Genomic DNA, 11,567 nt, shown 5'->3' on the forward strand with positions numbered 1-11,567 from the left:
GAGGAGAGGGGACTGTACAGTGATATATGGTGAGGAATAAGATCCCAGCACACACTGATATGGGGGATTATTATTATATAGAGTAGAGGGGTCTGTACAGTGATATATGGTGGGGAATAAGATCCCAGCACACACTGATATGGGGGATTATTATTATATAGAGGAGAGGGGACTGTACAGTGATATATGATGAGGAATAAGCTCCCAGCACACACTGATATGAGGGATTATCATTATATAGAGGAGAGGGGACTGTACAGTGATATATGGTGAGGAATAAGATCCCAGCACACACTGATATGAGGGATTATTATTATATAGAGTAGAGGGGTCTGTACAGTGATATATGGTGGGGAATAAGATCCCAGCACACACTGATATGGGGGATTATTATTATATAGAGTAGAGGGGTCTGTACAGTGATATATGGTGGGGAATAAGATCCCAGCACACACTGATATGAGGGATTATTATTATATAGAGGAGAGGGGTCTGTACAGTGATATATGATGATGAATAAGATCCCAGCACACACTGATATGGGGGATTATTAATATATAGAGGAGAGGGGTCTGTACAGTGATATATGATGAGGAATAAACTCCCAGCATAGAGTGATATGGGGGATTATTATTATATAGAGGAGAGGGGTCTGTACAGTGATATATGGTGGGGAATAAGATCCCAGCACACACTGATATGGGGGATTATTATTATATAGAGGAGAGGGGTCTGTACAGTGATATATGGTGAGGAATAAGATCCCAGCACACACTGATATGGGGCATTATTATAATATAAAGGAGAGGGGTCTGTAGAGTGATATATGGTGAGGAATAAGATCCCAGCACACACTGATATGGGGGATTATTATTATATAGAGGAGAGGGGTCTGTACAGTGATATATTATGAGGATTAAGCTCCCAGCACACACTGATATGGGGGATTATTATTATATAGAGGATAGGGGTCTGTACAGTGATATATTATGAGGAATAAGCTCCCAGCACACACTGATATGGGGCATTATTATTATATAGAGGAGATGGGTCTGTACAGTGAAATATCATCATGACTACAACAGCTACATGGCATTCCTCTAAATATGATTATTACTACTAGATCTCCCCTCTTATCTCCTCAGTCACCTTTGGTTTTTGAGGTTGTATCTCCAATTTCTTTATTACGGACTATTGAATGAATGACCAAATATCCTTGTATGATCGCCCTTGATTTCTAACATTAATCCAAATCAATTTATATGGTTTTGCTAAGCAGCCCATATTTACTATATCTGGATTAATCTCTTGATTTTCAGTCTAGTGAGAATTTTTATCTCCTCATAAAATAATATTAGATAATCAGATACTTATTTCTATGAAGACCTATACCATCATTGTACCATTATGAAGGTGCAAAACTTTTACCGTTATCCAGGAAGAATAATTAAACTGACAATGTTTATTACCAGGTTTTATTAAACATAAATATTGTCAGTTTTAATACTGACTATAAATGGTTAAAAACAATTTGGTATACTAAGATGTTTTTAATTTGTTAATTTAATTTGTTAATTGTTAAAAGTGTTTATAAAGATTTAAAATATATATATATATATATTTCTTGAAGGAGAAGTGACAGTTGGGAGTGGTTGGTGGTTGCCGGGGGTGACAGTGGGGAGTGGTTGGTGGTTGAGGCCTGGGCTATGGCCCAAATGCATGACAAGAACCTTTTTAACACCTTAAGTAGCTTGATTTGACTAGAATGCATGAGTATCATGCACGTGTTAACTTGTATTTAATATTCATGGACATACCTTCTGTAGTCTCCTCTTGAGCATAAGTGGCTGTGTCAGCTTGATGTGGAGTGATCCTGATGTTTTCCTGTATTGACTTCTGCAGAGACAGGCTAACAGACATTGACAGTGTCTTCAGTGTTTACAGGCTTAGGTTGTTCCTCTATACTAAGGAAACATTGGTATATTTAAAATGACTAGTGATATTTTCGTCTTTGGATGTATTAATATGATGTTTTGTTCTTACAATAGAAATTTGTTATTACCTTGTGCAGAGGAAGTTGAGAAATTTTCATGTGCGGTCAGCTCTGGGATTGATTTCCGGCAGTTGGACAGACTCCTCAATCTGTTTGGATCTTGGTGTCTCTAAAAATATGAAGATATATTCAATTGATGATGATGATGAATTATATAACTAATGAGAGAACTAATTTTGGTTTGAATATGCATAATAATGTTAATTACCTTCACTTGTTGCAATTGATTTTATCTTAGGTGTTTTCTTGACTTGTTTGGCTGAAGATGATTAATTAAAAGACAAGATATATATTCAAAAACTTGTTTTATGATTTATTACATAATTACATAGATCGTGAATTCTCAATTATAGGACTCTAGTAACACAAACAAGTCATGTTTGAAAGAATTAATTATTCATGCACAGGTGTGTTAATAGATTTGGGGAAATGAGAAATTATACTCCTGTTCACATGAATAATGACCATACAAAAATTATCTGTTATTCGTAATTCCTGAGTGGAGTTTAATAAGCATGGTATAGATCAGGATTGTGTTTAGTGAAAAGTTATGTGTTACCTCATTTTAGAGAATGGGATTTTTAACATTATCTAGGGTGTATTGTTAGAACACATAAATAATTACAAATCTGCTATGAGACTTGGAAGGTCCTTTTCTGGGTTTTGACAGCTTCTCCTGCGATCCCTTCAATTGGATCTTGAGTTGCTTCTTATGGCTGGACAGTCATGCTGTCTTGGCTATCTTCTCCTTGGTATTCTTTGTGCAATCTAGGAATCTATACTTACATGTCTCCCCACAACTAGAGGTGCTATGTACCGCTATAACCACTTTGGAAACCGATTTCCATATCTTCACCCTTACATGGTGGCTTGTTTTGAGATACATTGGAACTAGGATCTGGTCATGAACCCGCAATACCTTAAATAAGGAAATATCAATATTATACAAAAAACAAATATGTAAATGACAATACTTGTAGAAAACAACATAAAAAATACAAAATTATAGTCAGTATATGAGATTTTATCATGATTTTAATTGGTTGATAAAGTGAACATAGATAAACGCCATATCCAAGGTCATGGACGCAGCTCCTCATAAACAGCAAGATAATAATGAATAACTTCTACAAACTAGCTGCATTTAAGCTGTCTTTAAACTATAAAATAACAAAATGGGTGAAAAGCAACAAGACGGCGTCAGCTCAGCAGAATCACATTTCTCATTTCCCATCTTTTTATTCATTATTTGCCCAAATATTACCTATGAGAGATCACATTCTTGCTGTCGCTTTTAATGGGTACTTATACACATACACATGTATTGTGTTAAACCTGTGTCTTTTTAGGAGTGTTTCTTACTGAGTGCAGGGCCATAGGTAAATATGAGATCCATGGCATGCCTGTTTCAGCCATTATTTTCTGCATTTTCAATTTCAGAGTACCATTAAGGCGCTCCACACATCCCGAACTTTGGGGTCTGCACAGGGTGTGAAGGGCAGATATGATTCCCATGTCTTTTAACAGTTCCTGGAATCCTTGTCCCGTAAAGTGTGTCCCTCTGTCACTTTCAATGACCTCTGGTACCCCATATCTTCAGATTACCTCACTCATAATTTTCTTGGCTACTGTTTAAGTATTTGCTTTCCTATACGGCCATGCCTCCAGCCAGTGACTAAAGAGGTCGACACAGGCAAGCACATTCTCAAAGCCCGAGCATTTGGGAAGTTGTAGAAAGTCTATCTGTATCCTCTAAAAGGGATACTTTGTCTGGGGTGTGCTTTTCTGTGGAGTTGGGACAGACTTACCCAGGTTATTCTGTGCACAGATAAGTGGCACCCTGCCACTTATGCCTGTGCTGCTTGGGAAAACCTTGGTGCTATCCATAACCTGCTAGTGAGTGCAACCATAGCATCTTTCCCAGATGCACTTTCCTGTGTGCTATATTGGCCATAGTGGGATAAAGTGCTTTTGGCAGACACAAATGCTGACCTTTACACCACTCTTTTTGCACTTCTAGTGCTCTATGTTTTGCCCAAGGCTTTTCCTCCTTCTCTGTTGCTTGTTTCTGCATAATTTGGAGTGTGGTATGGTAAAACTTGGAGTCAGGAGTCACCATGTAAATAGACTCGCCTTGGGGTACTGGGGCTATGGCGGCTTCTCGTGCGGCCTGGTCTACCAGTCTATTTCCCTTAGCTTCGAGGGTAGTGTCTCTGTGTGTGCCTTCACCTTCATCACTGACAGTTTGGAGTGGAGCTGGAATGCGGTGAAAAGTGCCCTGGTATGTTCAGCATGTTGACTGGTTTGCTTGCTGAACCCAAGTCCCTACTTTTCTATATAGGGCCATAATCACGCGCAATTCCAAACGCATACCTCGAATCAGTGTAAAGGTTTACTCTGTGTCCTTCTTCATATATGCTTGCAAGTGTCAGAACCTTTAATTGAGCTTCTTGTGCTGACATGTATTCTAAAAAAAATTGAGTGTATATTTTTTCTTGTTCAAACTGGGATTCCCCCAGATCTCTAGGGGAACCCTGACGTGTCATCCCATCTTTTGAAACATGCAAAAATAATGTAGCCGGATTCAACATTGTGCAGCGTTTAAGTGTAACATTACTTTGAGTTAGTAGTGCTACTTCATATTTAATAAGTCTGGCCACTGACAGATGTTTTGTTTGTGCTTGGTATAAAATTTCTGTCATAGCATGTGGTAACATTAATATAACTAGGTGTCCTAGTACAATATATGTACTCTTTTCAAGCACTACAGCAGCTGCTGCTACAGCTTTTAACACAAGTAGGTGCTGCTCGTATAATTGAGTCTAATTGTGCAGAATAGTATGCAAGTGGCTTTTGTTTGTGACCATGTATCTGTGTCAGTACCCCTTGTGCATGTGCACTGACTTCATAACAAATTAATGTGAAAAGCTTGTCATGATCTGGCAACGCTAGTGCTGGCGCTGAAGTTACTTCAACTTTAAATTAGTTAAACATTTGGTTCTGCTCAGACGAGAGTGTAAATGGCTTGCTATCATCCAGAGGTGCTAATGCAGGAGCACGGATAATAGCTCATAAAGTTGTAAGTCTTTTTCATTTATGTATAGACATTGCATTCCCAACAATGCATTAACATACCCACGATACAAAGAGGTATTTACAGTATATAACGATTATAGTACAGTAAATAAGGGCAGTGAATGTCTTTACAACACTGATTGACTCAAAACAATAATGAGGATAAAAATAAAAACTTTTTGTTATCTACCATCATTACTTTCTTTCAAACCATCTAATATAAAATTTTGTCATTAGAAAAACAAACTGAACTACCAGTTTATATTTAACTATGTTAGTCCATTTCTCCTTCTGTCTTTAAAAACATAGCTTTTGACCCTCTATGACATACAGAAAAACCACCTGCATGTGCTATGTGAATAGCCCATAAAGTCTAATATCTCTTTCAAAACAGTAGTCATTACTCAGCAGAGTCTACACTATTTAAATCCTTCATTAGTGTCTGCTTATGTTTGTTGTGGCTGTGGACCAAAACAAATTGCAAACTTCTATTCTTTGGGAGTTGGATAAATTCAATCTGGATTGCCTAAAGCAGGGGTGTCCAACCTTTTAGCTTCCCTGGGCCACATTGGAAGACGACGAGTTGGTTTGGGCCGCACATAAAATACACTAACACTAACGATAGCCGATCATCGAAAAAAACATAGAAAACATAGTTAACATATTAAACTTACTTGGAAATGAAGTTAGTAAGAGGAAACCTGTTGCAGAATCATGATTAAAGCAGTAGTCCCATTTCCAGCTACAATTTAACTTACCTGCATCTGCCCCTTAGTGGGGTTCGGGGAATTAAATGCCAAAAACTTTTTTTACCTCTCTTTCTGCACCCATGAATCATTTTTTTTATTGACCAGTTTGAAATGGTCACCGATATATGTAGCATCAGGAGGACTAATAGAAATCTACAGAGATTTAAAGATAGGGTGGTGGGAAAAATGGTTCATGGAGCAGCCTCCGATGAGGGTAACAGTGGGTGAAATTTTCACCCTACTCAGCACTGCACATTTAAAATGGTTTAAAATATTAAAAATAAAATTATCTCTTAATATTTATATTAGATACATACAGAGAACACAGCTAGTTCATAATTGCATGGTGCAGAAAGTCCAAATTCAGAGTAACAACAATAAGATACTGGATAATCTTTCACTGCTGCTGATAGTTCGCGCGGGTGACTCCTCTGTGCTGCGCTACGCAATGGATGTCGGGTGTGATGACGTCACCCCTGATATTCACTGTTAGCGCCACACGGAATAGGAGACCAGGGAGGGAGCTCGAGCGTCAGCTGACGTGACCGCAAGGTAAGTATTTTTTTAATTTTTTTTTCAGGATTTTTTTTTTCAGCACTGCCCCCTTGCCACAGCCAAAACTCCTGCTGGGCCACATTTACAGGCATGCTGGGCTGCATTGGACAACCATGGCCTAAAGGATCTTTTTCTGTAGCTGGAGACCTTCTGTGAAGAGAAAAACTTTTGCATATAGATTAACATTTATTCATTAGGGATTACAGTAACTGTCATTTCCCAATCAGTGTGTGTTGCTGCATGTAACATGCTTGTCACTATCAGTACACCATTATCAGGTAACCAGTGAACATTTTTGTGCAGTGAACAGCTGCTATTAAGATACTTGTTTACATGTTTCTCTGTGTAGCTTAACTGTGACACAATGTGTTCCATATTATGAAAATATGATTTCCTCAAAGGGGCAGTCCCTAATCTCACAAACAGGGAATGTCAAAGTGACGTGAACTGGGTGAGTGTTCAAAAACCACTCCTTTCTCATCATCACCTAGTACAGCCACATTGAATGACTCTGATGTGTCTTCCTGGTTTACAATCATTCAATCAACCAGCTCTCAAAAGGTTCCAGGCATTCAGCCATTTTGAAAGCAACATTGCTCCTCTCATAAATCAGAGTACTCTCATTAGACACCTCACATTTTGTCTGCAAATCACTCAGCATTTTCTCAACAGATTCTCCCATCACCAAATACTCACACATATTTCCAGATACTGTGATTTCCATGTCGTAATTACAAATACATTCACTTAAACAAATCTAGCTGACATACGGCATTTTTATCTCGTAACATTTCTTGATTGGCATAAAAAAAAGCCTTCATTTCTGATCTGCATTCCTCAGGCCATTTTCACACAGATTAAAACCGCTTGTAATATCTGCATGTAAAAACTCACTACCACCTTTCTAACTTCATATTCACAAACAAAATTATTTTGTTCAAATACAGAAACGGCTTTTTGAAACCCAGCAAGCTGGAAGTCAGAGTTTTCTTCTGACACTATCTATACATTATTTACAGTTTTGTCCGTACACTGACTCGATCAGTGACGGACCAAAAATTTTAAAACTTGTTTTGCATCTCTTCAAAAGCTTACACTTAAGCAATGCAAGCATTACATTTACAAATATACAACTTTTTCGACCTTGGGACATGTCTCTTGTCAAACGGTCAAAACTGACAAATACGGATCTCCCTCACACGTAGTAAGACGGAGACAAATCTCACATACAGAGGAAGAAAAGTTAACTGATATCTTCCAGCCTACTGCTGTGGAACTACAAGTCGCAGCATTAAACTAAATTCAAGTCAGCTTCAATATGTTATTTCCCCTCACCACTCCGGACGCATTTTAGTTACTCTTGAATTATTGAAGCATACTCGAAGAACCTTTTTATCAATTTTACATACATTGTCAGATAACAAAAAAACTGAATCCTTCTCCAAAATTTCTTCCACACTGTACGGATAGGATGAGAGATATTTGCAGCTTGCCCGCTGCTCATAGCCCGTTTTTTTCTCAACACACTGAAATCTTTTACACAGAATAAGGGGGGGGGGGCACATTCCACTCTTTCAGGTGCGCAGCATCAAACATACATTTATGGTACACAACCTACTTTATTTATTATTTCAGTCATATCATTTGGATCAGTTTTTGAACAGTTGATTCATCATTCATCTTCTGAGGCATTTAGCATATCCACTCAACACATATCAATTCATTCTTTGGCTATCCCCGCTTTCTTGAAAACTTACTTGCAGACCTTCTACTCTCCACATTTCCTAAAATCTTTGTGCATCATGTCTATGGGAGAACTGCTGTTATTTATCTGTTTACTATCTATATTTTTCATATTGACAGTGTTCTGTTGAGTTCCAATAGGAACTCTGATCTAGTTTCTCTGGGTTGTCCTAGTAGTGGACATCCCGTTCTGTGGACTCCTTACAGTGGATGTCCAGTTCTGTTGACTCCTTACAGTGGATGTCCGGTTCTGTGGACTCCATATACAGGATGTCCTTGCAAAATAGCTTCTTTGACAGTATCTGGGACGAAGGTCTGCGAAATTCATCTAAACTTTGGGCAGATTACTGAATCTCCCTTCTTTGATAAATTTCTGGGGATGGTGTCTAAAGTGTTCACACATGCATTCAAAATTCACTCATCTTTCAATAATCTAATTACCAATACAAGTACAGTAAACAAATTGGGTTTGTAATTACTGTATAAATCTGAGACTTACAGATCTGGGTGCTTGATACCTTAGACAGAAATGAGGAAGCTCTGAACAGAGGAGTCTAATGAGTAGGAAATTCTGCTCACCTGGGTTAAGTCAGGATCCTGTGTCCAGGGAGACTTTCAGTGTTGTCTGTCTTTGGCTAAGGTCAGCAGTCTTGGTGTCGACCTTCAATGCTGTTGTATCTAATCAATCAGTTCACCTGTAAGTGTCAGTTTACCAGTTTATGAGCTCATCAGCCAGAGAGAATAAGAGACACTGCAAGTTCTGAGTCTTCACAATGCTCTGCTTTATTTTTTACAAATTCACATACTTATAGCACTCTGGTTATACAAAATCTTGTTCTTCAGCAAACTACACCCCTAACTGTCTTAACCACTCATTGTGCACAATTCCATTGCACAGACCTTGCTACTTTCTCACAGGAATTCTCCCAAGGGGGGCTGGTGCTTTTTCTCCTATTTGCCATATCCAAGGTCATGGGCGCAGCTCCTCATAAACAACAAGATAATAATGAATAACTTCTACAAACTAGCTGCATTTAAGCTGTCTTTAAACTATAAAAGAACAAAATGGCTGAAAGACAACAAGATGGCATCAGCTCAGCAAATTCACATTTCTCAGTCACCATTACAGGTTTGTCAATATTACTATTTTGTCAAGATTATTATGTGTCAGCATTCCATTTGTAGGTATTTTAAAGGTGTCAGAATTCTGTATGTCAGCATTACATTTTTATCTAAATTTTGTTCATGTCACCCTTTTATGTGTCAGGATTAATTCTGCTTAAGGTTTTTCACCTTTAGGTTTATCACATCGGGATTTTTGACTGTCGGAGTTTTCATCAACGGAAATATGACTACCACCGATTAAAAGCACTATTCAATCTGAGGTTTGAGTTGTTATCGAAGAAGAGTTAAAAAGAAAACTGCCGACTGAATTTCGACAAGAATTCTCGGCTTTAGGCAACAGAACTGCCACCCTCAAGCAGAAAGATGACGAAGATAGTCACTTAAATGGCAAGGGAGAGGACTCGGTTCCACACCAGATTATGGACCTTCCTCACTATTAATATTATTGTATTGTGAGGGAGTTCGTCACTCAACATGAATTTGAATGAATTCCATGATTAAGCTGTAACAGGCAAAACATACATCGGGCCAGACATCAAGTTAAGTGACGTCAGAACCGGAAGTGGTAGGTACTGATAGCGGCGAATGGTCGCTAGATAATATTGATATTACTATGTCAGAGATCACCAAATCAGATCAGTTAGGATATGCCTTTCGCGGCAATAGGCTCTTTGCCAGAGCATACAATAGAGGAGTGATTGTGTATACCTTCAGATGTGAGCCCCGTTTGACAGCTCAGTACTCCTAGCAAGCTATCTGTGGAACAGTCCCATAGCTCAGAGGAGCATAAAGTTCCAAAGTTCTTATCCATACAATCCTGAATCCCTGATATTTTTACTGGACCACACAGTTAGTTAATTCAATATGGTTAATAAAGGCATATTCACTCATATTGTAAATCGTGTATGGTGTTAATAAGAGCCAAGAAATAAACTAATTGCCTTGAATACATCAGCTAAGGGTACTATCCTATACACACAACTCCTCTATGTTAAAATGTAATGACAGACAAGGAGACCTAACTAAGATATTTGCTAATATCCAACATATGACAAACAATATGGAGTATACAATATTCCCTCTCATAAAGTGATTTGGGATATCTCTATGGCTCCTATTTTTGTATGGTTCCAATACAAATGTGGACGACAATTACAGTCTGAAAAATATTTATGCCTTTTTGTGTACAAATCGGGGCCTTAAGATGTAATAATATGAAGATACAACACTCTTAAGAATAAAGATAACTCGTTCGTAATTTATTTACTGATCCAACTGGACCTCTTTAGAGAGAGTGACATAATCACTGATTAAAATTGACTTCCTCTCGATATGAACAAAAATGTTATGTGTCTAGTAAATTAAATAAAATTATCCAAATGTCATCTGATGAGATTCAAATATATATGGACACAACACTCACTTCAGCCCTAGACAATGCAGCTCCAGCTACTTCATATAGTCTCAACATGGCACAACAAACAGACCCACTACCTGCAAAAGAGCTCCCGCACTGCATAGTGCCGCTGGAGGAAATCTCATTTCTATCCTGATGTCCTCAACTATAAATTCATCTTTTCATCTTACAGCACTGCCCTTTCAATTGGCAAACAAACATTCTTCAAATCTCTAATATCCACCCAGTCTTCTAACCCACGTCACCTCTTTGCCACCTTCAACTGACTTCTCTGCTCACCTGCACCTCCTCCTCCTTTCTCCCCCACTGCCCATGATTTTGCCACTACTTCAAAGACAAAATTGGCACCATTCAACGAGATATTTCCTCATGCCAAATTCCACTCACTCTACCCACCTTTACCTACACTCTCCAATTCACCCTTAATTCATTCTCTCCAGTAACTGAAGATAAAGTCTCTGCACTCATTTTATCATCTCACCCCACAACCTGTCCACTCGACCCTATTCCCTCCCAACTTCTTTGCTTTCTCTCCTCCACTGGTTGCCTACCTCTAACTCACCTCTTCAACCTGTCTCTCTCCACTGGTACATTTTCATCCTCCTTTAAACATGCGCTCATCTCACCAATTCTAAAGAAACCATCTCTCGATCCAGCCTCTCTCTCCAACTACCGCCCTATTTCTCTCCTCCCCTTTGCCTCCAAACTACTTGAGCGATTAGTGTACAAACTTCTGTCTCACTTTCTCTCCTCTCAGTTCATTCTGGACTCTCTGCAATCAGGCTTCTGCCCCCAACATTCCACTAAATCTGCTCTCACAAAAGTGACCAATGATTTACTTACTGCAAAA

Source organism: Mixophyes fleayi, chromosome 1, assembly GCF_038048845.1.
Source record: "Mixophyes fleayi isolate aMixFle1 chromosome 1, aMixFle1.hap1, whole genome shotgun sequence".
NCBI classification, from domain to species: domain Eukaryota; kingdom Metazoa; phylum Chordata; class Amphibia; order Anura; family Limnodynastidae; genus Mixophyes; species Mixophyes fleayi.